The 27,192-nt window shown below is 35.8% G+C and overlaps 1 long non-coding RNA gene across 1 annotated transcript in view; it reads left to right on the forward strand.

The window, feature by feature from the left end:
• LOC134737051 (uncharacterized) overlaps window positions 1-25,936 on the forward strand; it is a 345,347-nt gene extending 319,411 nt beyond the window's left edge. Inside the window, exon 5 of the long non-coding RNA XR_010121613.1 lies at window positions 23,022-25,936. This is a non-coding gene — a long non-coding RNA (uncharacterized lncRNA). The remainder of the gene's footprint in view (window positions 1-23,021) is intronic.
• The last annotated feature ends 1,256 nt before the right edge of the window (window positions 25,937-27,192 follow it).

The following is a 27,192-nucleotide window of genomic DNA, read 5'->3' on the forward strand; positions in this document are numbered from 1 at the left end:
TAATCCCTGTAAATAGTATAGCTTTCTCAGCTAAAAATTTAAAGCAGGAGGATTTTTTTAAAGTATAGGAAACTGGGGCTTCATTTCATCTCAGATTCCTCATGAATACATCTTGGAGATTCATGTAGCTATATTTTTAAACTCATATCCAGAGGCACACCCCCTTCACCAACATATATAAAAGAAGATGAGGGGATTTTTCTTATCTTTACATAAGAGTCTGCACCAAGTCTGCGAGATCGTTCAGTAACACACTCACTCAGCATGTATTCCTTCCATAGCTCCCAGAGATCAGGTACCTTGCTAGCTCTTATGGTTGGAGATACACAGATGATGGAGTCTTGTCCTCCATCCCCTCACACTGAGAGGAGGCAAGGAAACTGACATGTAAACAAATGTGCACATGACTTGCTATATGCTATAATAGAAATGCTTGCCAAGTACTACATGAATAGAGCAAAGGAAATCCTAATGATTCAGATGGCAACTGAAGTCGACTTCCTGGAGAAGATGATACTACACTGACAGAGACTCAAATATGAAAGAGGCAGAAATGTCACTTAGAAAGGGGCAGCATGAGCAAAAGTACTGGGTTTACTTTATCCTGGCATATGTAGTACTGTGGATCATATTAGTGTGGTCTGATGGATTATAGTTTCTTAAGGGGAGATTTTTAGCCAAGAACCACTTTTGCACTTCAGAAAGTTGACTGAGCAGTTATACAAACAATTTCTTTATCATTACCTTCTTCATATGCCCTGTGGAAAAATATTTATTAGCCTCTTTTAATTAAAATATTAGTGTTTTATATTAACTCCAAGTAAGTATAAGGTGTCAGGAGATATTACTCTATCTGATTAGGTAATATATCATTGTAATCGTATCCATGGTATGACATCCAGATCAATTTCCAGTTGACAGAAGTGAGAGGAATCCTACCTTAAAATTATGAGGGGAAGTCTACCTTAATGGTATGGATGCTGGACAGCTGCCTTGTATAACCTCTGGTCTAAGTTAGAAATATGAAAGGAAACAAAGCCTAGTGAAACTTAAATATCCCATGGATTTATTTTCATCCTCAGTGGTGATAAAACACCAAAACTAATGTTTCTCTGTGATAAGGATCTTGAGCATAGAAGTGTGAAGCCAAGAAAACTCCGTAAGTCAGTCAATTCAAAAAGCATTTCAGTGTTGAAACTCCCTAAAGCTTGTTTATTCATGTCCAAGCAGAGGAAGACATATGCTTTTGGAGAATCCTTGGTGAAATACTGTGACCTAAACCTTGGTTTGTGACTTGCAACCCAGGAAGAAGTAAAGGTGTATTTGGATGCCTGTCAAGTAGAAGTCTTCCTATGTGTTTTGTTCGTTTATTTTTGGTTGTTTGTTTACTAAACGGAGTTTACCACATGCTAGAGAATTTTTGAGGGCCCAATAGCACTATGATGAGACTTGATTTTTAACTTAATCATATTGATTTGAAGAGGAAGTAACTGTTGCTATGTAAATCGATGCTATTTATTTATTCTCCATATGCTGTTTGAAAGCATTTAGAGAAGCTTGAGGCACATGCATCCTGCTCTGGGAAACATGGGCCTGTATCTATTGCCATGTTTGCATTTTCTGCCAGTCCAACCTTGAATTCCTACAGAATCCTAATATCTATGCTAAATGCTTGCCTTAGAACCATGGTAATTTTATAAGGAGGTTTTTAATTTTTCAAATGTCAGTCTCAGATTATTTCATTGGTTCTGAAATGCCTTGTGGTGATTCTTGTTTCTATCTATTATCTATCTATCTACCTACCTACCTACCTACCTACCTACCTACTTATCTATCTATCTACATCTATCATACAGTTTTGTGAGTTAGTAGGTGAACTGGCTTGCAAGATTTCCGTTGTCTTTCCAGATGCTGGTAGCCACTCACACTTCTTTCCATCTGTTTCTAGTTATTATATTTATTGGCCATTGACGATTAAGGCTAGGTCTGCATGAGTTTTAATTATTTTTAGCTAGTTTCTTATCTTTTGCTTAACATATGACATTGCATTGATGTTTCTTTCTGGACAGATTTAAAATCTCAGAAACTTAAGAGTGTTTAAAGCAGTTTAAAATCTCTAGTCTTAAACAAATAATCTGTACAACAAACCCCATGACACAAGTTTACCTATGTAACAAACCTGCACCTGGACTACTGAACTTAAAAGTAAATAATAATAATAATAAAGTAAATAAAATAAAAAATGAAGTTACCAAAAAGGCAACAGAAGAAATAAAAATAATTATATTAACATTAAAGTTTGGAAGGTATTGTAAAATAACAAGAAAAGGTATAAACATGACTACCTAATTGAATCTTTAAATGTCTCTAAATTCCCTTTTTATTATTTTATTATTTATACCCTCATAATCTTTTGCATAATTGACAATCTTTTAGTAATAATACTATAAAATATGTGTTTGGCATTTGAAGAATTAACATTTAAGTAATGAAGGTAATAGAATGCATAAGACAGACTTAATGAGACTTTTAAATCATAAAAATGTTTATATTTGATAATTCTTATTTTGTGTTTTGTTGGGGGCCAACAATTGGTCATTGCCCCATGGGTAGGCATGACAACACATATTTTTCAGGGTTGAAACAAGGGAGTGAAGACTGCAGGTTACAACTTGCCAATTCGTTCATTTGTTGGGTGGACATCCTATTGTCTTTTGGCTATTGCTATCCTAGTCACACTGCACAAAATGCGAGATAGAGCTAAAGTGCATTGCAAAAATAGTAAAAAAAAAAATTAAATGTCTGGACACTTCTCAATATTTTCTATAAAAAAACATAATGCACACTTCATATTTTTAAATGGGCCTCGCTAAATAAAACCCACCTTTCTTTCTTTCTTTCTTTCTTTCTTTCTTTCTTTCTTTCTTTCTTTCTTTCTTTCTTCTTTGTACATATGTGAGGCAGGACTGCTTGGGTAAAGTCTCTCTGTTCTATCTGTCTCTGTCTCCTCCTGTATCTCTTATGGTAAAATGATTGGTAAGCTGGTGAAATGGTAGTTCTGTAGAGACTTTTGCCAGTTAATTGAGAAAATACACACGTCTGTAGCAGATACATTCAGGCTTTGTCTATGTGTCACACCTAAGTAACTTTTCTGTTGTTACATTTTAATTCCGATATAAGAATAGGACAATGGCCAAATAATCAAGCAGATCACTGCCCAGTTTATTGGAATCTATTTTTACACTGACAGGAATAATTTTCTCAGATATGTCATGACTTGGCTATTTCAATAATCCCCAAGAACAAATTAAATCCTCTCATATTTCAATCAAATTGATGTTGTAGGAGTCAGTGATTGTTTCAGTTAAACAATGAATTGACTATGACTAAGGACTGTCACTCTCTACCCATTATTCTATCATAACTGTGTTTCTACAGATTGTCACAAAATCAAAGAGTAGACAAATGTAAGATTATGATTAGATGCAGAAGATTTGCAAAAAGAGTTCACTGCTGGTTCAATTACTTTTGATCATGTTGATACTACTTGGCTTCCTGCTGGATACAAGGGGTAGTGAGTTTGACTTGTTTCGCTGAGGATTCTGGGAATGTTAGGGATGGTAAGACATCTTTCCATATTAAGGGACAGAATCCAAGTGAATGAAAAGGAGATGCAGAGTGAGAATTCTTTGCAAGACTATCTCATTCATGTCCCTGACTCATGGCTTCAAGCAGTTCAGTGCTCTACAGCCAAACTTATCCTTGTGAGCAATGTGGTTGGATAGACAACTGATCTAAAATTATTGAGTTACCTTTGCCCTTTTGAATATGTAATGAGAAACTAATAATCTAAGTATATTTTTTCTTTCTACCTTTTAAATTTCTAATTGTGCTGACCTGAGCTAGATATTGATTGAAGAAAGAAGTGATACCAAATGAGGATGACAAGTGGTATCTTCAATAGACTAATTGAAAGTAATATGTCCACATGTATAGACTCTGTCTCTCTGGGAGAGGGTGCACAAAACAAAAGGTAAATACTATAGGAAAAAACAATACCTCTAATTGGGGTGGTACTCCTACCTGACTCCCGGTTAAACTGCCACCCTAGGCTAAGTTCTTTTTCACATCTATCTGCAAGGAAAGAATGCTCACACTATTTTTTTATTTCTTTTTTGAGACGGAGTCTCGCTCTGTCGCCCAGGCTGGAGTGCAGTGGCGCGATCTCGGCTCACTGCAAGCTCCGCCTTCCAGGTTCACGCCATTGTCCTGCCTCAGCCTCCTGAGTAGCTGGGACTACAGGCGCCCGCAACCACGCCCAGCTAATTTTTTTTATTTTTAGTAGAGACGGGGTTTCACCGTGTTAGCCAGGATGGTCTCAATGCTCACACTAATTTTATGTCTAAACTAGCCGGAAGTAAGGACTGGAAGGGAGAGGTGTGGTGAAGAAGAAGGTGTAGGGCAAGTTCACTGATGACGGTCTACACGGTGTCCTCAAGGGGTTATCTAAAAGGGGTAAAGGTGTTATGTGTTTTCTCTCAGTTCAGCATAACTACTGATACCAGAAGGTAGGTTCTCTCATACATTTCTATGTGTGGCATGTCTTAATGGGAGGTGAGAAGAAGGGGAGCTTGCTTTCAAGTGGTTGCAGCCCCATTTCTCCCCTATAGGCTTATCCGCCAATCCTCCCTACACGTGAGGGTGCGGCTTAGTCATATGCTGGCTCCTCCCAGGGCAGGCTTCTCTGTTTCCACCTGCACACCCTGAGTTTGGAGTGGTTTCTTGTGCGCTGAGTTTGAATCTGTGACAGACTCTTGTGGGCCTTCTGGAAACTGAGGTGTGTTGGAGCCCCACACTCTCCCTGCTCACCACCCATCTCACTGACCTCATTGTCAAGGCTGATAGCCTACTTAGTACTACACTTACAGATTGTGTCTTGTAAGACCACCCAGGGAGTCTGGAGTGGACTTTGATTGCTAGAGACATAATGTCCATCACAGGGCCAGCAATCCTTCTTTCCTAGTGCTCTCTCAGGAATGGCAGGCCCCCTGCTCCCATGGCTTCAGGTCTCCTGTTCTCTAAAGGTTGTGGCTGTGGCAGATCCTGCCCAATTAAACTCATGTACATAGTCTAAGTATCCATTAATGATTCTCTGTGAATCAAAATCCTCTCTTAAAATGGGATATAAGTCCTCAGGGTTGTCTCAAGAAACTCTGACCCCTCCTAGGCACAAATATTCCCTGTGGTAGGCAAATAGTCACAGTTTTGCAGATCAGTTTTTCTAGAATCTTATTTTCAACCACTTTTTTTCCCTAAAGATAGAGGAAATTAGTTTCCCCAGCCTTACGCACTCCCACCAGTGTGTGTTTTCCCCAGCATATAAGGCTGGGGACACAGGAATTATGCATACACTGGAATTGTGAGGCAATAGACTGCTCCATAGCTACAATAGGATACAGGTTTATGCATAGTTTCCAGCATCCTGGTTTTAACTCAACCTCTAATTCAGTTGAATGTGGTTTAGTGTTTGGAATATATGTTTTAGAGAAATATTTCTTAAACTTTAACAAGATTATGAATCAGCTGGACTTGTTAAAATGCAGATCCTGATTCAGTAGGTCAGAAATCGGGTTTAAAAGATTTTGCACTTTCAGCAAGCTCAGGTAGTGCCAACGCTGATGGTCCATGAACCACACTCTCAGTGCAAGGCTCACAATGGTGATGTGTCTAGCCAGATGCATGATCTGGCCTCTCTAGCTCTTAAGATATATTTATACCTTGACCTTTCCATCTCTCTATATTCAATATTGTATATTTTCAAAACTGTCATTTATTATTGCACTTGTGTCTGTAACCTGCTAGGCTGCACTTCTGATAGAAACCTTGTTATCACCATCCTTAGTCACCTTCCAGAAGAAAGGATGGACAAGCTGTCTTGTCATGAACTTTTATCCTCATTTTACTCTCTTCTTCTCTCCTTATTTTTTCATCCAGTCCATACTTTTCCCTTGTGATTTCTGTAAGCATTAAATTGTTACTCAAGAATCGGTGCAGCAACTGGCATGTGGTAGATTCACAATAAAAATTTATATAAATTGAAGCATCTTCCCTGCATGGCCCTTCCACCAGCTTTTGCTGAACACTGGGTCTCCCCTGAGAGCAAGACCTCTCCAGTAACCCTAACTTCGGCGGCTACTGGTTCCCTAAACCACAGGGTTTAGAGTGGTGTGGATAGTCTTCCAGTTCCCTATTTCTCCTTCCTGACTGTCACTTTTACAAAGTCATGCCAAAAGCCTTTGTCATTTGAGATCCCTGCCACTCAATACTGCTTATGTCTTTTCTTGTTGTTTATCACTTTATAAATTGTTAAAGTTACAATAGATTTGATCTTTCTTTTTATTCAATCGCTTGTCATCATTATGTATGAGGATGACACATCCAATTATCCAGCCTCAAAGATAATTAAACTCTTCAACTCCAACAACCTTCTTTAGATTCTACTTCAGCCACCTGTGTGTACAGCCACAACTTCACTTAGGGAATACTGAAGTCTATTAGATCGAATCGTTCAATTGATTCTGCTGATCACAAAATAATGCAAGCTTATAATTCCAAAGTTAAAGCCTACCTTTATGGAATAGAAGGTAAAAACATCTACATAATCCTAGCCAGATATAACGATTAAAAACATACTATTTCACAAACCTGCACATTGTGCACATGTACCCTAAAACCTAAAGTATAATAATAAAAAATAAATAAATAAATAAATAAAAATAAAAATGGAAATGTCAAAAAAAATACCATTTCAGACTTTTTCATAAAGAGATTAATTATCTACTAAATTGAAACGTACTAAATATATAGTGTAGCATAGCATTTTGTATATATATTTCAATCTCATTTTTATCTAATATATAATGACATAATCATACATGATGAATTCTTCCTTTTAAGCAGCTCTCTACTATTTTACATTATCAATATGTTATAATCTATTCAATCCAATTCCCTCTTAGTAGGCATTTAAATTGTCTGCAGCATTGTAATACACAATGCTTCCTTTGAAAATTTGTATTTTCTTCTGTATACAAATTCCTCATCTAACTTAGAATATTTTCCTAGAAGTAAAATTACTGAATCAAAAAATATGCACAGTATATTAGATTGTACTTTGGCAAGTTGAAAACTTTATTCTACAGTATGTTCAGTTTGTCACTCCTCATTACCAATAAATATTATTCATCTTCTTAATTTTTACCAATTTGTTAGATAGACAATATGTCATTACTTTAGATTTATTTGACTAGTACTGAAATTTTACATATGTTCAAACGTGCATTGGCCATTTAAATATATAGATGTTTAACTAAAACTCTTATGTTTTTCTTTATATAAAAGGCAAAACAAAGCGCTTGGACTTTTTGGCCTCCTATGTTAGGCTTTCAGTATTTAATTTCCTTTGGTAGGTAATTTCATCTTCTAGAGTTTTAAATGCATAGGATATAGTCTGTAGGTTAAAGTAAAACTGTTGTATCTGTTGTCTTTATGACTTCCAACCCATTATAAGGATATTTAGAAGCCAAATTTGTCTCTCTATATAAATGCATAATGAATCTCTCTTCTCACTTTCTGATTCTGTCTCTTAAAGCTGCATTTAGATTTATACTTTAATCAGACCAAGTCAACATTTAATTTTCACTTGCTTTAACTACTGTGTTCAATGAAGCAGAGAATTCATCCATCTTAACAAATATAGAGAAACACAAATACAGCAAATAAAAGAACCTCAGGCATGTTTGTATACTGACTTTCTCAGAACAAATATCAGCTTGGAGTTTTTCATGTGCCTAGGTCATTTTATGAGCCAGTTGGGCTCATAGGATCAACTCAAAAGATTGGCCTTTACTGAGATCATTTCCCTTTGTTATTCCCTTCCAGTTATTGCTCAGTGTTGATTTTCTACTGTCCTTTTCTTTAGTAGGCCGCCACTGACCTCCGCCTCTTAATTTTCTCTTACACATACAAAACCAATTAGGATTCATTTTTTTCTCCCACAACACTCTCCCCACTTTACCTTTCTTTCTTCTTCAAAGAACTGTCTTATTCTCTTAATCTCATGGGCAAACTCTAAGAATGTCTTCCCTTAATTACCTCCCTTTATTAACGGTGTGAACAAGGAAGGAAGGCATTCTATTCTAAAATGTATTTGAAAGTATCAGCTTCTAGCTTTCAGCTCACTATAGTCAGGCAATAAACCTCCTGTCCTAATATCAAGGCTTTTATTTTTCCTGAGACAGAGTCTTGCTCTGTCTCCCAGGCTCGAGTGCAGTGGCATGATTTCAGCTCACTGTAAACTCCACCTCCCAGGTTCAAGCAATTCTCCCACCTCAGCATCCTGAGTAGCTGAAATTACAGGTGCATGCCACCATGCCCGGCCAATTTTTGTAGTTTTTAGTAGGTACGGGGTTTCACTATGTTGGCCAGGCTGGTCTTGAAATCCTCACCTCAAGTGATCTACCTGCCTTGGCCTCACAAAGTGTTGGGATTACAGGTGTGAGCCACTGTGCCCAGCCACAAGGCTTTTCTTATGTTCCCAGGCTAATTTGGGTGCTCTTCCTTAACAGCATTGCATTTTAGCCAGATTGAGTTCTTACGTGCTAGGCACACTTGACTTTTTTTGCCCTAATTTTCACCTCATTGTGTTATTATATATGCTGTTTCTTTCCCCAGCTTATCAACCCCATCCCTGTCCTGTTTCTTTGCCTTTCCAAATATTTCCCACTCTTAAGACTGGGTCAAATTCCACCTTTACAATTCTGTAGTTAGTGACATCTATTCCCACTTCTCATCTAACAGTAGGATTCCCATATGGCATCTCTGTAATTTGATCATGCATCCTTTGCTCAGTTATTTTCAGTGAAAGGCTACCTTGTACATCAAGAGATAGTTCATACCGTTATGAACTGATTGATGTATTCAATTTTTTTCATTTCTACCTCTTTGTGATTTATATACATTAACCCCAATCTTTAACACAGAGCACTCTCTGTTTCTCTTGTATGTTGCAGTGCTTTCAAAATTTGGAAACTACTATGACTTTCTTCACTTTGGTATCCTAATCTCTGACATGTTTTAGAGAGTCTTTCAACAAATCTGTCTCCTTTTCAGGTATTCTCCTTATAATCTGCCATTCATAGTTGAACAAAATATTTCACATGTGGTCGGACTAGTGCAGAACAAGGTGAGGCTATTCTTTACAATGTTCTGGATGTCTACTTCTCTTCATGTAGTCTAATGTTGAATGGGATTTATAGTAATTATTTGACAATTGGCTCATTTGCCTTGCAATAAGTTGTGTGTGTATTTATATATATATATATACACCACTGCAAAAGTTCTCTAATACCCCATTTGAGGTTTGACTCAATAGATCCTCTACTCCTGACCCCAGCAAACCACTGATCTTCTTTATGTCACTGTAGATTAGTTTGCATCTTCTAGAATTTTATATAGATGGAATCATATACACATATATAGTCTATTACAAAGAATTTTTCTCCTTCTGGAAATAGGTGTTTTTTTAAAAAGAAAACCAGATTTTTCCACAACAATATCTGCCCAATTGAATTTTTAAACCTAAATTCAAGAGATTTGTCCTTTCAAATTTTATCTGGTTGGCTTCAGTTCAGTGTTCTTGTATGTCAAAATGATTCAGAATCCTGAATCTGTCATCCAAAGTATTAGCTAACTATCATTTTTAGCTATATGCTTTCTGTAGGTTTGATGAACACATTTTAAAACATTATCACTGAACACAGAATCATAAAATATTAGACCAGAAAGAACCAAAGTCATGGATAAAATTGTTGAGCAGAACAACCACAGATAAAAACCGGCATGGTCAATCACCTGTCAGATTGATTCACAGCTAAGGGCCTGGCTTCCTCTTTTCCTTCCAACCTTCCCTAAAATGCTATGACAATTTTTATTTTTTATATTTTGTAGCTTTTGAAAAATTTTGTTTATTTGGAAATTACTGTGATGCCATTTTCACACATAACAAAATCTAAACAAGTCCAAAAATGCATTTGGTTAGTATTTCTCTTAATTTTTTGAACTTGTAACAGTTTCCCTGATTTTGTTTTGTTCATTCTTTTTAAACTTTTATTTTAAAATCTGGGGGTACACATGCAGGTCAGTTACAAAGTTGTGTTGTGTGATGCTGAGGTTCAGGTAGTGAGCATAGGACCCGACAGGTAGTTTTTCAGAATGACTTTTTTTTTTTTTTTTTGAGACAAAGTCTCGCTCTGTTACCCAGGCTGGAGTGCAGTGGTGTGATCTTGGCTTACTGCAACCTCCGCCTCCCTGGCTCAAGCAGTTCTCCTACCTCAGCCTCCCGAGAAGCTGGGATTACAGGCACACACCACCATGCCTGGGTAATTTTTTTTGTATTTTTAATAAAGACAGGGTTTCACCATGTTGGCCAGGATGGTTTTGAACTCCTGACCTCGGGTGATCTGCCCACCTCAGCCTCACAAAGTGCTGGGATTACAGGCGTGAGCCACCACGCCTGGCCCAGTATGACAATTTTTATATCTAGTACTAACTCTGACATATTTTCTAAGACTAAAAAAGCTTGTTGTCTTCTAATTCCTTCACCGTGTTTTTCATTCTTCTCAGGTACCCTGTCTGTGTATGTGTTTAAATTTTTTTTTTCCTGAGGTAAAATTCACATTCACTATAATTCACCTATTTAAAATATAACATTGGATGATTTTGAACAAATGTAAACGTTTATGTAACTGCTTCTCCAATCAAGATTCATAGTATTTTCATCATTCCAAAAGTTATCAGTCAATACCCTTTTCCCCAGTCCTAGGCAACCACTGATGTACTTTATGTCTCTACAGATTAGTTTGCACTTTCTAGAGTTTCGTATAAATGGAATCATGCAGTATCTACTGTTTTGTATCTGGCTTCCAGAATGTTTTGAGATGTATCCATGATTTTGCTTGTACCAGTGGTTCATTCCATTTCATTAATTAGTCATGTTCCATCGTCTGCAGGTTTATTCATTGATTTTCTCATGGCCATTTGGGTTGTTCCCCATTCTAAATAATGTTGCTATCAACATTTCTGAAGTTGTACAATTCAAGGTGTACAATTCTTTCTATGGATGTATGTTTTCATTTCTCTTAAGTGCATGTCTAGGAGTGGAATTACTGAGTCCATTTGTCTAATTCCACAATAAACTTGAGAGTATTTTTCAAAGTCTAAAGCTAATGATGGCATCATTTTATATTCCTATCAACAGTGTATAAGAAATCTAGTTGCTCCACATCCTTACCAACATATAAGTTTTTCTTTTAGCCATCCTGTGGATACATTGTAGTAACTCACTGTGGTTTATGGTGACACTTTCCCAATGACTAATAATGGTGAGCATCCCTTGGTGTTATTTTGTCATCCATATATCTTCTTTGGTAAAGTGTCTGTTCAAATCTCTTTTCAGGCCTTCATTCACTCTCTTTCTCCTTTTCTGTCTTTCACCAAATTTCTATTCCCCTCATCCTTCTCTCAAGCCCTGTTTTATTTGATTAGAATGATTTCTCCCTGTAATTCACCCAAGGTGTCCACCTTCTAATTTGCAAGCATCTCGGCATGTATCTGCTCAAAAACGTCTTCTCAGAGTATGAAAACAGTCCCATTTGTTTTCCCAAACAATAACTCCATGCCAGGGATGCTACTAGGTGAATATAATAGCTATTGAGTAAATAGAAATGCTGCATGAAAATGTGTGAAGAATGGTTCTTTACTAAACTATCTTCATGGCATAATCTCTCTTATATAACAAAAAAAAACAATTTTTAAGAGACAATTGGAAATTTCTGCCCCATAAATATTGATGCTTTGAATAAAAGGAAGTTAATAAAGTTGAATTAAGAAAAAGATCTCTCCTGTGGTTTGCTAGGCTTATGTTTTAAACTTGTTAATAAAATGCAATGTTCTGTGTAGAAAATTTTCAGCATTTCTTCGTGAATTCTTCTTTTAGTTTCTAAAGCCTGTAACTCATCTTGACAGTAAGCCATATTCAACATTTTATTTGATCAGATTAGAAAGTTTCAATTTCTTAGGGATTTGTTTTGCCAACTATTTCAACAACTTGGATCAACTTGCCAAATATTTTTCTTGGGATCTGCAATATTAGAGCATAGAAGAAAGAGACAGAGAGTAAATAGTGAGGAAAATGGTTGACCAGATAAAAGTTACAGCATCACACCCTACATCTAAAAGTGTTAAAACACAGAATAGAAATCTGCCCACCATGTGCAACATGGCCATGACTGCACAATATGGGGGTTTGCAGAAGGTCTGCCTTTCACCTGTTCCCTTCAATGGCTTTTATCCCCTCATCTGGAGCCCTACTGCTTACCTGTGAATCCTTTTTCTTAATATTTCCCCTTGGATACCTAGGGTTCCTACAAAAGTGAGATTTACATCCAGAGGTATCTTATCTATGATTCTGTCCTAAATGACCACATTTCCAGATGTAAGAGTAAGGAGACAAATATCAGGCCCTCTTTTAGTAGGCTTCAAACTCATTAAAATATATAATAAGCTCAGCTTCTCAGGGAATTTATTTCCATTGATATTTTAAATATAAGCCAATTACTCTCTTTTTGATTCTTTTCATCATGTCCCATATGTAAAACCCTAAGTTGTCTCAGTGTGTATAATAGTTTGGTTTGACACTTTTGGTATAGATATACAATATCAAAATGGTCCAAAGCTAATATTATTAGCAAATATTTTCTCATACTTAGGGTATGAGAAAGTGAAGGTCATTGTTCAAAAAGCAGATCTGAACCTACTAGTATAATTTCATATCTTCAGATCTTTCATATTTTAATCTAATAATAAGTCAGAGACCTTATCTTTGACTGCCCTGGCTTCATCTTTAAATATGTCAAAGTACCTAGTGCCAAAAGGAACTGTGAGTTCCAGCAAATTGTAATGCTTGTAACAACTCCTTACCCCTAGGCAGATCACTGAAACATCATTCCTGAATGTTCCTCTGTACCCTCAATATGCATTTGCACTACCAGTGATCTCAAGAATTCTAGAAAATGAAAACTCGATTACCATCACTGATGTCTGGGAACTCTGGTTTGTACAATGCTAAATAAATGAGCTAACTGTTTTTAGTTTTGATTTTTTTTTTGATTTTTCTTGAACTTGATTCAGTGATTGCCTAAGTTGATTCCCTCTCCGGGGTTGGGCCTGACCTAACTTTTGGTTTATGAGGGCTTGGTTACATCTCTGGCTCTAAAAATATAGGAGGTTAAACTTTTTCTAGCAGGGGCTCCTAACATAGAATTTAAGAGTGTTCAGTGGCCGGGTGAGATAGTTCACGCCTGTAATCCTAGCACTTTGGGAGGCTGAGGCGGGCAGATCACCTGAAGTCAGGAGTTCGAGACCAGCCTGGCCAACATGACGAAACCCTGTCTCTACTAAAAATACAAAAATTAGCTGGGCATAGTGGTGGGCGCTGATAATTCCAGTTCTCAGGAGGCTAAGGCAGGGAGAATTGCTTGAACCCGGGAGGCAGAGGTTGCAGTGAGCCAAGATCACGCCACTGCACTCCAGTCTGGGCGACAGAGCGAGACTCTATCTCAAAAAAAACAAAAACCAAAAAACAAAACAGACAAGCAACAACAACAAAAACAGAGGGTTTGGTAAACCACCTCCAATTATATGTAAAATATAATGTAAATATCCTTTGTAATGCTTTTCTTCTTTTAAATTATTATAATTTTAGACTTGCAAACCATCTCATACATAAAAGTGAATATATTTCATGTACAGAAGGTACACAATTACTTTTCAGAGCCCCTGTTTGCATACTACTCAACATGAGAAATCACAATTAGCCTTCAAAGGTCTGTGCATCCCCTTTGTGACTGAGTTCTCCAGCAGGTCATCACTATCCTGAGTTGTGGAGTTCTTTCATGTTGATGCACAAAAGTCATGTACCTTCCTTTTAATTTTTGTGGCTATATTGCAACATATATTCACATATTATTTATTTATCTGGGCTCCTGGTAAAGAACATTTAGGATGTTTTTATTTTTTGTAATTATAGACAATACTGGTATAAACATTATCTTATGTATTTCCTGGTACACACATGCAACAATTACTGTAGACCGTAACATCAGATTTATAATTGTTAAATTTACACATTTTCAACTCCCCACATAATCATTTTTAATCAACCATATGAAACATTTAAAATGCCATCTCATATTTAAATTTTTATTCCACCTGGAACTGACTTTTATGTCACGGAAGATTTGATCCAATTTGTTTTTCCATGGAGATAATCAATTGTATCAGTATCATTTGTTAAATTATCTCTAATTCCTCTACTGATTTACAGTGTCACCTCTGTTGTATTTCAAGTTTCCCAACATATTTTTAGGTTCTCCGTTCTGTTTCTTTTGTTTACTTTCAATGTCATTCTTGTCAATGTCATACTCTGCTGTAATTTAACTAGAATTACATTGATTTAAAAAATTAATTTGAAAAATTTAACATTACAATATTGAATTTTCCTATGAACATAGCATCTCCTTTTCTTATTTGATATTTTAAAAAAATTTATCATTTTCTCCCCAAATGTCATTTTTTGTTGGATATATACTACAAATGTTGTATTTTGTTATTAGTTTGAATATTTTCTAACTCTGTATTCCTATTGCTATGGTTTGAATGTGTGCATCCCTTCAAAATTCATATTTTGAAACCTAATCATCAAAGTGATGGTATTAGAAAGTGTGACTTCTGGGAGGTGATTAGGTCATGAGGGCTCCATTCTTATGAATGGGATTTATGCCCTTATAAAAGGTTTCAGAGAGCTAGCTGCCTCCCTCCTCTGTTCTGCCAGGTGAGAACTCAGCAGGAAGGCACTAGAGAGCAAGCCCTTACTAGACACAAAATGTACCAAAAACTTGATGGTAGACTTCCTGGCCTCCAGAACTGTGAGCAATAAAGTCCTGTTATTTGTAAATTACCCAGTCTGAGGTATTCTGTTATAGCAGCACTAATGGACTAGGATAACCATGACAGAAATGCAATCACCATTTGCACATTTAATTTTTGCCTTGTAACTCTGCTAAACTCTACTACTAATTCCAGTAACTTGGGTACAGATTCTGTTTGCTTTCTAAGTGGACTTCTGAGACCATTAGTTGCTTTTGCTTCTTTTTTTTTTCAATCCTGACCATTCTGGCTGTGGCCTCAGGTACAGTGCTGAAAAGGGGCTGTAACAGCTGGAGTCCTTACTTCTTCCTGATTTAGAGAAAGTTTGTTGACTGCTGTAAAGCTGTGGTAGATTACCTGCAAAAGGGAAAATAAATTTCTTCTTCTTATTAGTTTACCAAGAGGTTTTTTTGGGGTATAAATAGGTGGGAAATTATATTTAATTATATTATAATTTAATTATAAGTAGGTGTGAAATAGTGTTGAACCCTCTTTCTGCATGTTTTCTTTTCTTTTTTTTTTTTTTTTTTGAGACAGTTTCACTCTTTTGCCCAGGCTGGAGTGCAGTGGCATGATCTTGGCTCACTGCAACCTCTGTCTCCTGGGTTCAAGTGATTTACCTGCTTCTGCCTCATACGCAGCTGGGATTACAGGCACCTCCCACCGAGTCCGGCTAATTTTTTGTACTTTTAGTAGAGGGAAGGTTTTGCCATGTTGGTCAGGCTTGTCTCAAACTCAATGACCCGCCCACCTTGGCTTCCCAAAGTGCTGGGATTACAGGCGTGAGCCACTGCACCTGGCCACTTTCTGCATCTTTTCGATGAATCATCTTGTCATCTTTATTTTATTTTTGTATATATTTAAGGTATATAACATGATGTTTTGATATACATATACCTAATGAAATTATTACACTACAGTGAAGCAGATTAACCTATTCATCACCTTGCATAATTACCCTTTTAGTGTGTGTGGTAAGAGCACACAAAGTCTATTCTCTTAGCAAACTTTCAGTATACAGTGTTATTAAATATACTCTTTATGCTGTACCACTTTGTCATCTTTAACTTGCTAAAGTGGTGATTTAAATTAATCTGTTTTTCTTACATTAACATTTCATTCCTGAAATAAATACACAATTGGTCACACGCGTGTGCGCATACACACACACACACACACACACTTCTGTGTCTATGTTCATAAGTAAATATCTTGTTTTCCATATTTAATTTTGGGATCAATTTTATATCTTCTTCCTAAAATTCCTTCAAGTGCATCTCCTCTACTTCTGTTTTCTGGAAATATTTATATACAATTAGAATTGTTTCTTGGTAATTCAATACAGTTCTCTGGACTTGATCTTTTATTTGTGAAAACATTAATTCCTGATTCATATCTTTGATGTTTATGGACCATTTTGATTTGCAGTTTCTCTTCAGCTTTGGTAAGTTATATTTTTTCTAATAATTTTCCCGTTTTATTTAAAAATTTTGGCAAAAGTACTTGCTTATTTCATACACATACACACTCACACACACACATCTATAATCTCTGCTGTGTGTATCTCTAGTTAATTTGTTGTAAATTTCTAGTATTGTTTATTTGTGCCTTTTATTATTTTTTTCACCCTGTTCATCTTGCCAGAGATAATTTGTTTCAAAGAACAAACTTTTCACTTTATCGAGCCTTTCTGTTGTACCTTTGTGTTTTTATCTATTTCATTAAGTCCTGTTCTTTAAAAAAAAATCCCTTATCTCCCCTGATTTGGGGATTATTCTTTTACTTTGACTTTTTAAATTGGATGCATACCTCATCATTGTTTAGTTTTTTAAGTTTTCAATTGTAAGCTTGAAAACTAAATTTTTATTTTACACTTGATCTTAGCCAAAAGTCTGAGAAGACAACTTTAACTATGTTAATGAATTTTTAGTATAAAGTGTTTTCATTTTTATTCACTTTTAAGTACTTTCTAGTTTTCATTATAATTTCTTCCTTGAAGTGTTTTTTTTTGAAGTGTAATTTAGGAAACCTAGGGTTTTTTTCTGTTATAAGTGCTTGCATTGTGCTTAGAAAACCTGGCCTATTTTTTTTTTTTTTCAATTCTGTTGCTGTGGGTATGTGTATCATTTGTTTCATGGCTTAGTATATGGGCAATTTCCATAAATTTCCCTTTATGCAGAAACGAGCCAGACTGCCTCTCTGGATTCCTCCTCTTTGGGCAGGGCATCTCTGAAAGAAAGGCATCAACCTCAGTCAGGGGCTTATCGATAAAACTCCCATCTCCCTGGGACAGAGCACCTGAGGGAAGGGGTGGCTGTGGGCACAGCTTCAGCAGACTGAAATGTTCCTGCCTGCTAGCTCTGAAGAGAGCAGCAGATCTCTCAGCACAGCACTCGAGCTCTGCTAAGGGACAGACTGCCTCCTCAAGTGGGTCCCAGACCCCAGTGCCTCCTGACTGGGAGACACCTTGAGCAAGGGTCAACAGACACCTCATACAGGAGAGCTCTAGTGGGCATCTGGCGGGTGCCCCTCTGGGATGAAGCTTCCAGAGGAGGGAGCAGGCAGAAATCTTTGCTGTTCTGCAGCCTCTGCTGGTGATACCCAGGCAAACAGGGTCTGGAGTGGACCTCCCACAAACTCCAGCAGACCTGCAGAAGAGAGGTCTGATTGTTAGAAGGAAAACTAACAAACAGAAAGGAATAGCATCAACATCAACAAAAAGGAAGTCCACACAAAAACCCCAGCTGAAGGTCACCAACATTAAAGACCAAAGGTAGATTTATCTCGGGAAGATGAGGAAAAACCAGAACAATAAGGCTGAAAATTCCAAAAACCAGAATATCTCTTCTCCTACAAAAGATCACAACTCCTCGCCAACAAGGGAACAAAACTGGACAGAGAATGAGTTTGATGAATTGACAAAAGTAGGCTTCAGAAGGTGGGTAATAACAAACTTCTCTGAGCTAGAGGGGCATGTTCTAACCCAGTGCAAGGAAGCTAAGAACCGTGATAAAAGGTTACAGTAACTGCTAACTAGAATAAGCAGTTTAGAGAAGAATGTAAATGACTTGATGGGGCTGAAAAACACAGCACAACAACTTCATGAAGCATGCACAAGTATCAATAGCTGAATTGATCAAGTGCTTCCACTTGATATCAGAAATTGAAGATCAACTTAATGAAATAAAGCGTGAAGACAAGATTAGAGAAGAAAGAATGAAAAGGAACAAACAAAGCCTCCAAGAAATATGGGAATATGTGAAAAGACCAAACCTACGTTTGATTAGTGTACCTGAAAGTGATGGGCAGAATGGAACCAAGTTGGAAAACAACATCCCCAACCTAGCAAGACAGGCCAACATTCAAATTCAGGAAATGCAGGAAATACCCCTTCATGCTAAAAACACTAAATAAACTAGGTATTGATGGAACGTATCTCAAAATAGTAAGAGCTATTTATGACAAACCCACAGCCAATATCATACTGAATGGGCAAAACCTGGAAGCATTCCCTTGGAAAACTGGCACAAGACAAGGATGCCTTCTCTCACCACTCCTATCCAAAATAGTATGGGATGTTCTGGTCATGGCATTTAGGCAAGAGAAAGACATAAAGCGTATTCAAATAGTAAGAGAGGAAGTAAAATTTTCTGTTTGCAGATGACATGATTGTATATTTAGAAAACCCCATTGTCTCATTCCAAAATCTCCTTAAGCTGATAACTAACTTCATCAGTCTCATGATACAAAATCATTGTGCAAAAATCACAAGCATTCCTATACACCAATAATAGACAAACAGAGAGCCAAATCATGAGTGTACTCCCATTCACAATTGCTACAAAGAGAACAAAATACCTAAGAATACAACTTACAAGGGATGGGAAGAACCTCTTCAAGAAGAACTATGAACCACTGCTCAAGAAAATGAGAGGACACAAACAAATGGAAAAACATTCCATGCTCGTGTATAGGAAGAATCAATATTGTGAAAACGGCCTTACTGCCCAAAGTAATTTATATATTCAATGCTATCCCCATCAAGCTACCATTGACTTTCTTCATCGAAATAGAAAAAAACCACTTTAAACTTCATATGGCACCAAAAAAGAGCATGTATAGCCAAGACAATCCTACACAAAAAGAACAAAGCTGGAGGCATCACACTGCCTGTCTTCAAACTATACTACAAGCTACAGTAACCAAAACAGCATGGTACTGGTACCCAAACATATATAGACCAATGGAACAGAACAGAGGCCTCAGAAATAATGCCACACATCTACAACCATCTGATCTTTGACAAACCTGGCAAAAACAAGCAATGGGGAAAGAATTCCCTATTTAATACACGGTGTTGGGAAAACTGGCTAGCCATATGCAGAAAACTAAAACTGAACCCCCTTCTTACACCTTGTACATAAATTGACTCAAGATGTATTAAAGACTTAAATGTAAGATCTAAAACTATAAAAACCCTAGAAGAAAACCTAGGAAATACCATTCAGGACATAGGCATGGGCAAAGACTTCATGACCAAAACACCAAAAGCAATGGCAACAAAAGCCAAAATTGACAAATGGGATCTAATTAAACTAAAGAGCTTCTGCACAGCAAAACAAAACAAAACAAAACAAAAAACAAACAAAAAAAACAAAACAAAAAAACAAAAAAGAAACAAAAAACAAAAAAAACCTGTCATCAGAGTGAACAGGCAACCTACAGAATGGGAGAAAATTTTTGCAATCTACTCATCTGACAAAGGGCTAATATACAGAATCTACAAGGAACTTAAACAAATTTACAAGAAAAAAACAATCCCATCGAAAAGTGGGCAGAGGATATGAGCAGACATTTTTCAAAAGAAGACATTTATGTGGCCAACAAACATATGAAAAAAAGCTCATCATCACTGGTTATTAGAGAAATGGAAATTGAAACCATAATGAGATGCCATCTCATGCCAGTTAGAATGGTGATCATTAAAAAGTCAGGAAACAACAGATGCTGGAGAGGATGTGGAGAAATAGGAATGCTTTTATACTGTTGGCTGGAGTGCAAATTAGTTCAACTATTGTGGAAGACAGTGTGGCAATTCCTCAGGGATCTAGAACTAGAAATATCATTTGACTCAGCAATCCCATTATTGGTTATATACTGAAAGGATTATAAACGATTCTACTATAAAGACACATGCACATGTATGTTTATTGCAGCAGTATTCACAATAGCAAAGACTTGATACCAACCCAAATGTCTATCAATGATAGACTGGATAAAGAAAATGTGGCACATATACATCATGGAACACTAGGCAGCCATAAAAAAGGATGAGTTCATGTCCTTTGCAGGGACATGGATGAAGCTGGAAACCAACATTCTCAGCAAACTAACACAGGAACAGAAAACCAAACACTGCAGGTTCTCACTCATAAGTGGTAGTTGAACAATGAGTACACATGGACACATGGAGGGGAACATCATACACCAGGGCCTGTCAGGGGTTGGAGGGCTAGGGAAGGGAAAGTATTAGGAGAAATACCTAATGTAGATGACGGGTTGATGAGTGCAGCAAACCACCATGGCACATGTATACCTACGTAACAAACCTGCATGTTCTGCCCATGTATCCCAGAACTTAACGTATATTAAAAAAAACCTTTATGCAGAAGAATATATTTTTTAATGTTGTGTACATGATTCTATAGAAGTCCATTGATCATGCTTGTTAATTTTGTGGTTCAAATCTTTTCTGTCTTATCTGATCTCTTTTTTATTTGATTGAGGTACTAATTAGTGAGATTCATTATGGTGGTGAATTTATCAATTTCGCTACATGCTTCTTTCAACTTTCTCATTATGGATCTTGAAGCAATATTATTTTGTGCCAAAATATTTTAATATATCATTTTAGTAAATTGCATTCTTCATTAATGCCTTTTGCCCTAGTTTTAATTTATCTAGAAGCAACAATAGCTTCACTTTTATTAGTATTCACCTCTTATATAATTTCTCAGTCTTTAATTTTTTAGCTTTTTCTGTTTGTATAATGTATATGTGTCTTTTTTAAAGCAACATAGAGACAGAAATTTATTTTTTTTTGGAATATGTTTTTCTTTTAATTTGAAAGCTTAATTCATTTGAATTAGTTAGGCTTCTTAATTTTATCTTATCTTCTTTGGACTCTGTACTACATTTTCTGTTTCATTTTTCCTCTTTATTGTTTGAGATTAAATAATTGCTTTCCTATTTTTCTAGCTATTTGAAAATTATGTATTCTATTTTCATGCTATGTATTTTATTTTATGCTTTTAGTTACTACTGTTTTTAATATGCACAGTTAATTCTAAAACTAATCAATATCTTTACCCTTCTTTTTATCAAAACAATTAGCTTCGAAGGCTTTAACTTAAATAAGCAATTTCACAAATATCACTGTATTTTTCTCTGCTATTTTAGTATGATTTTATTTTTATAATCCTACAAATTTTATTACTATTATTTTTATACACATTCGTATTGACATACTTACTTACATGTTTACACTTATTTTTTGCTTGTCATTGCCACTTTTACATTAGACCTTTTCTCTGGATCATTTTCTCTTTTCTCAAAGTACATTTTTTAGACTTTATTCATGAGAGTCTGTTGGTGGTAAAATTTCTCAGGATTTCTTTTTTACTTGAAAATATTTTTATTTTGCCTTCACTTTGGAAGGACAGTTTTTTCTGGGTGTACAGTTTTAGCTTGACAGTTATTTTTTGCCATCTCTTTGAATATATTATTCACTTTGCTTCTAGTTTCCAGTATTGCTATTGGGAAGGCAGCTGTCAGGATAAATTTGGTTCTTTTGTAGGTAATCTTTCTTTTCTTTCAGCCTTTTTAAAGATCTTCTTTGTTTTTGGTGTCTACAATTTTATTATAACGTACCTAGCAAGGACTTCTTTTAATTTAACTACAAGTATTTGTATACTAACTCCTATAATTTCTATCTTTCATCAGTTTTAAATATTTTCAGGCATAAGCTCTTCAAATACTGTTTTTCCCCCGATTCTTATCTCCTTCTTTAACTCCCATCACCAGGGTCACTTTTTAACCTATTTTTTGTCCATTCTTTCTTCTTTTCCATTTTTTTTTTTGGCTCTTTGCTGCATTCTGGATAATTTTACAGATTTATATCTCAATTTACCAGTCTGTCTTCAAAAACGTTTACTTAAGTCATAGCAATTTTTAATTTTAATTGGTTTGTGTCTTATTTCTATAAGTTCTATTTTATTCTTTATCAAAATAGCCATGTTAAAAAATGTAAAAAAGACATATGCACAACTCTTTTCTCTGAAGCATTATTGTACTGGTGAAAGAATGGAAACAGACCAAGTGCCATCAGTAAAGGAAAGTGTCCTAGTGTGGGAAGCCCATGATGACGTATTGTGCAGCTTTATAAAAGAATGATGCATATTTCTGTATATTGTTATCAAGTAATATTCAGACAATAGTAAAAATTTTTTAAAAATTATGAAGTTAAGTGAGTATAATATATTGAGGATTATACATTGCTTCATAAAACATAAACATTTCCACCAGGCACGGTGGCTCACGCCTGTAATCCCAGCACTTTGGGAGGCCGAGGCGGGCGGATCACGAGGTCAGGAGATCGAGACCATCCTGGCTAACATGGTGAAACCCCGTCTCTACTAAAAATACAAAAATTAGCCTGGCATGGCGGCGTGCGCCTGTAGTCCCAGCTGCTGGGGAGGCTGAGGCAGGAGAATGGCGTGAACCCGGGAGGCGGAGCTTGCAGTGAGCCGAGATCGCACCACTGCACTCTAGCCTGGGTGACAGAGCAAGACTCCGACTAAAAAAAAAAAACAAAAAACATAAACACTTCCAAATTTAGTGTCTTAAAACAATGATTTATTAATTTAATGTGATTGTGGGTTGACTAGGTGGTTTGTCTCCTGTTCTTGTCTGTGCAGAGTCCTATGGCTGTTGATATCTAGCATCGTGGCTTCACTCACATGGATGAGCCCCAGCTGGAATGCCTAGAAGACGTGAGACAGCTGGGTCTCTCTCCACACGGTTTTTCATTGTTGCCTCAGGTTCCAATAAAAGCAAAAGCTGCAAGGTCTTCTGAGGCAAAGACTTAGAAATACCACAATGTTACTTCTGCTGCATTCTGTTGATCAAAAATCCCACAATGCCAGCTTCATTTAAAGGGGTAACGATACAGATTTTTCACCTTCGATGGGAGGAACTGCAAATGACGTAATTTGTGATAATTTTTAATATACTGTAATGTATTGACTTATGTTTAAAAAATGAAAAAATGAACCAAAAACTAATAGCAAAACAAAACTATAATAGAAAACAATTGCTTCTGGAGAAGGAATGCAATGGGGAAAAGGTTATAGGAACAAAAGCTACATTTTATTTGAATATACCTGTTTTAGGTTTGACCCTGGTAACATTTAATATTTTACATAATTATATCATTATTTAAAATTTAATTTAAAATTTAATTTTAAAACATCGATAACCATAACAGAAAAGTTTGATAAAAGAGGCGAAATATAAATATAAATATATTAAGTTGGCATTATAATCACACAGAGATGAATTATATCAGTTACTCAAACACAAATAGTTGACTATACAACCTTTGTGAGATATCCTAAGGACAAAAAAAATGCAAAAACATATATTGAACTGTTTAAAAATTATATTTTTAGCAATTGAATTGTTATTGTGAGACAGGTGTGTACATATTTTAAGATCAATCAAGTTAGTAAGCTTGTTGACATTATCGTAAATGGGATTTGTCCCATGGGGTAAAGAAGATATAATAGCAAGTAGAAGAAAATAAATGAAAACCCAATAATATGAGTTTGAAGTTAAAGTATCAGTATGGAGTCATGAAGTATTTTCCCAACAAAAAGAAAAAAAATAGTTTCCTAGTTCTAATCACTTAAAAGTATATGGAAACAACATACAACTAAATATCAAGAGGAAATGTAATACTCAGATTGTGCTCTGTAGACATTGCCCCTAAAAGGAGTTGAAGTTCATTGCAAAAAGTATCTAATTCCGGCTTGGGGGTTGAATATTGTACAAGATGAGCCTGGAATATCAACTTCTCTTACTAAAAAGCGAGGCAGATTTGAAAGACTATTAGGATGCATCAAAGAGACTCAGAGGAGTCACCCTGAAGAGGTTACCATTGGCCAAAGGTAAAAATTTGATAATAAGAAAAACAAAGGCAATAGATTAAAATGCCTCAAATATGCTTAAATCTATCCATTCCTAATAATGTTAATTTAAAAATAATATTGTCATTGGACACCTTTGAAGAATGTTAGGGATCCATAAGAATGTACTGTTTTGAGTTAAAGAGAAGAATTAAGCATTTATCTTGTTTTTCCTTTATGGATTATGTCTAAGGATAACCAAATGTTGATGACAGAAAATCCTTTTTAAAGATACCTTTAGCCAAAGAATGAAGAAAGAATGATAGAATTGAAGTGTTACCATTTTTGCAACCCCTAATGAAATAATGAATCTAGCCAGTTGTTATCAATTGTTGCTAACATAAAAAATGAGAGACAGACACGCCTCTTCATAGAAGTATATGATGTCACCTATAAAATATTACTGCCAGAAAAAAAAATCAAACTTTGGATCTAATTACCAATTAGATCAGCCTTTAGATTTAACTACCAATTTGCAATATTTACAGGAGATACAGGAGCATGTTGAATGACACCATAAAAAGGCAATCAGTAAAATTTAGTTTATTATAAACTATATAGGATAAATGATCCAGTTGCTTCAATAAATAGATTACAGAAGGTGTGTATTGGGGGTGGGAGATAAAGGAGCAATCTATAGATAAAAACAGACTTAAGGGACATAAAAACAACTTTAATGTATGGATCTTATTTGGATCCTTAAGAAAACAAATTGTAAAGTAACATGAGACATTTGAAGAAAATAGAAATAATTTTTAAATATGGTAATGATATTGTGGTTATACATTGTTAAAGAATGCCTTCAGAAGTAAATACAGAAATATTTGCAGATGAACTAAAATGATGTCTAGAATTTACATAAAAGTAATCCTGTAGAGAGAGTGAAGAAGTGGAAAGAGTGGATATTGATAAGCAAGAGTAGCTATAAGTTGACCCCTGCTGAATGTTGTTGATGGGTAAATGAAAATGTATTATATATTGTTTTACTTACATATTTGAAGATTTAGATTTTTAATAAAGTGAAGCTGAGAAAGGGAAAATCGTTTTTCTTGATGTCAGGCTTTGAACAGAGATAAAAATAAAACCACTGTAGACCAAAGCAGAAAAATAAAAAGCAAACATAAACTTTTATACTTTCCGCTCTCTGTTACTGGCTTGCATTTTTTTAAAATTTTTATTTTAAGTTCCAGGGTACCTGTGCAGGATATGCAGGTTTGTTGCATTTGTAAATGTGTGCCATGGTGGTTTGCTGCATCTATCAACCCATCATCTAGGTATTAAGCCTGGAATGCATTACCTGTTTTCCTAATGCTCTCCCTCCCCCCACTCTGCCCCCCAACAGGCCCCAGGATGTGTTGTTCTCTTCCCCATGTGCATGTGTTCTTATTGTTCAGTTCCCACATATAAGTGAGAACATATGGTGTTTGGTTTTCTATTTCTGCATTAGTTTGCTGAGGATAATGGATTCTAGATCCATTCATGGCCCTGCAAAGGACATGATCTCATTCCTTTTTATGGCTGCATAGTATTCCATGGTGTACATGTACTTCTGATTGCCTATTTAATTTACTTAAACATATTCAACCTTTCAAAAATATATTGTTAGTACTTGAAAATTACAATAAATTTGGTGTTTTGGGGTCTGATTCTGCTCTGTTCTTTCTGTAACTCAGGCTCTTTAAGAACTTACTCATAGTTTACTAGGTTCTCAAAAACTTGCTTAAACCAGGGAAAAAGTTAAAACAACACCATTTTATAAAAAAAATGTTGAAAATAAAATAAGATGACTTTTAAGTCAGAAAAAACTGAAGCTACCACTTACAAGTTTGCCACTTACTTGAATGGCTTACTTCTTTTTTATTCCTTTTTAAATTAAGAACTTTAAGAGCAGTTTTAGGTTGACAGCAAAATTAAGAGGAAGGCACAGAGATTTCCCAAATACTCCCTCACCCCACACATCAGTAGCCTCTCCAATTATCAACATTTCCCATCAAAGCAGTCGATTTGTTACAACAGATGAGCCCACACATCATTATCACCCAAAGTCCATTGTTGACATTAGGTTCACCCTTCATACTGTACATTCTATCAGTTTGGATAAACATATAATGATATGTATCTACCATTACACCATCATAATATCATATAGAATACTTTAACTGTTCTAAAAGTCCTCTGTGCTCCACCTATTTATCCCTCCCTCTTCCTTATCTCCTGGCAACCATTGATTTTTTATTGTCTCCATATTTTTGCCTTTCTCATAATGTCATATAGTTGGATTCACACAGTGTGTAAGCTTTTCAGATTGTCTTCTTTTACTTAGTAATATGCATTTAAGCTTCCTCCATGTCTTGTCATAGTTCAACAGCTTCTTTCTTCCTTTTTTTAAAACATTTATTTTTAATTTCAATAGTTTTGTGGGGAACAGTTGGTGTTTGGTTACAAGAATACGTTTTCTAGAGGTGATTTCTAAGATTTTTGTGCACCTGTCACCTGAGTAGTGTACACTATACCCAGTGTGTAGTCTTTTATCCCTCACCCTTCTCCCACCATTTCCCCTGAGTCCCCAAAGTCTATTGTATCATTCTTATGTCTTTGCATCCTCACATCTTAGCTCCCATTTATGAGTGAGAACATCTGATGTTTGGTTTTGCATTCCTGAGTTACTTCACTTAGAATAATGGTCTTTAATTCCATCCAGGTTGCTGCAAATTCCATTATTTCATTCCTTCTTATAGCTGAGTAGTATTCCATGGTATGTATGTGTGTGTGTGTGTGTGTGTATCACAATTCCTTTATCTACTCATTGATTGATGGCTATTTAGGCTGGTTCCATATTTTTACAATTGCGAATTGTTCTGCTATAATACAAACGTGTGTGTGCAAGTATCCTTTTTGTATA

This window comes from Symphalangus syndactylus, chromosome 6, assembly GCF_028878055.3.
Source record: "Symphalangus syndactylus isolate Jambi chromosome 6, NHGRI_mSymSyn1-v2.1_pri, whole genome shotgun sequence".
NCBI lineage: Eukaryota > Metazoa > Chordata > Mammalia > Primates > Hylobatidae > Symphalangus > Symphalangus syndactylus.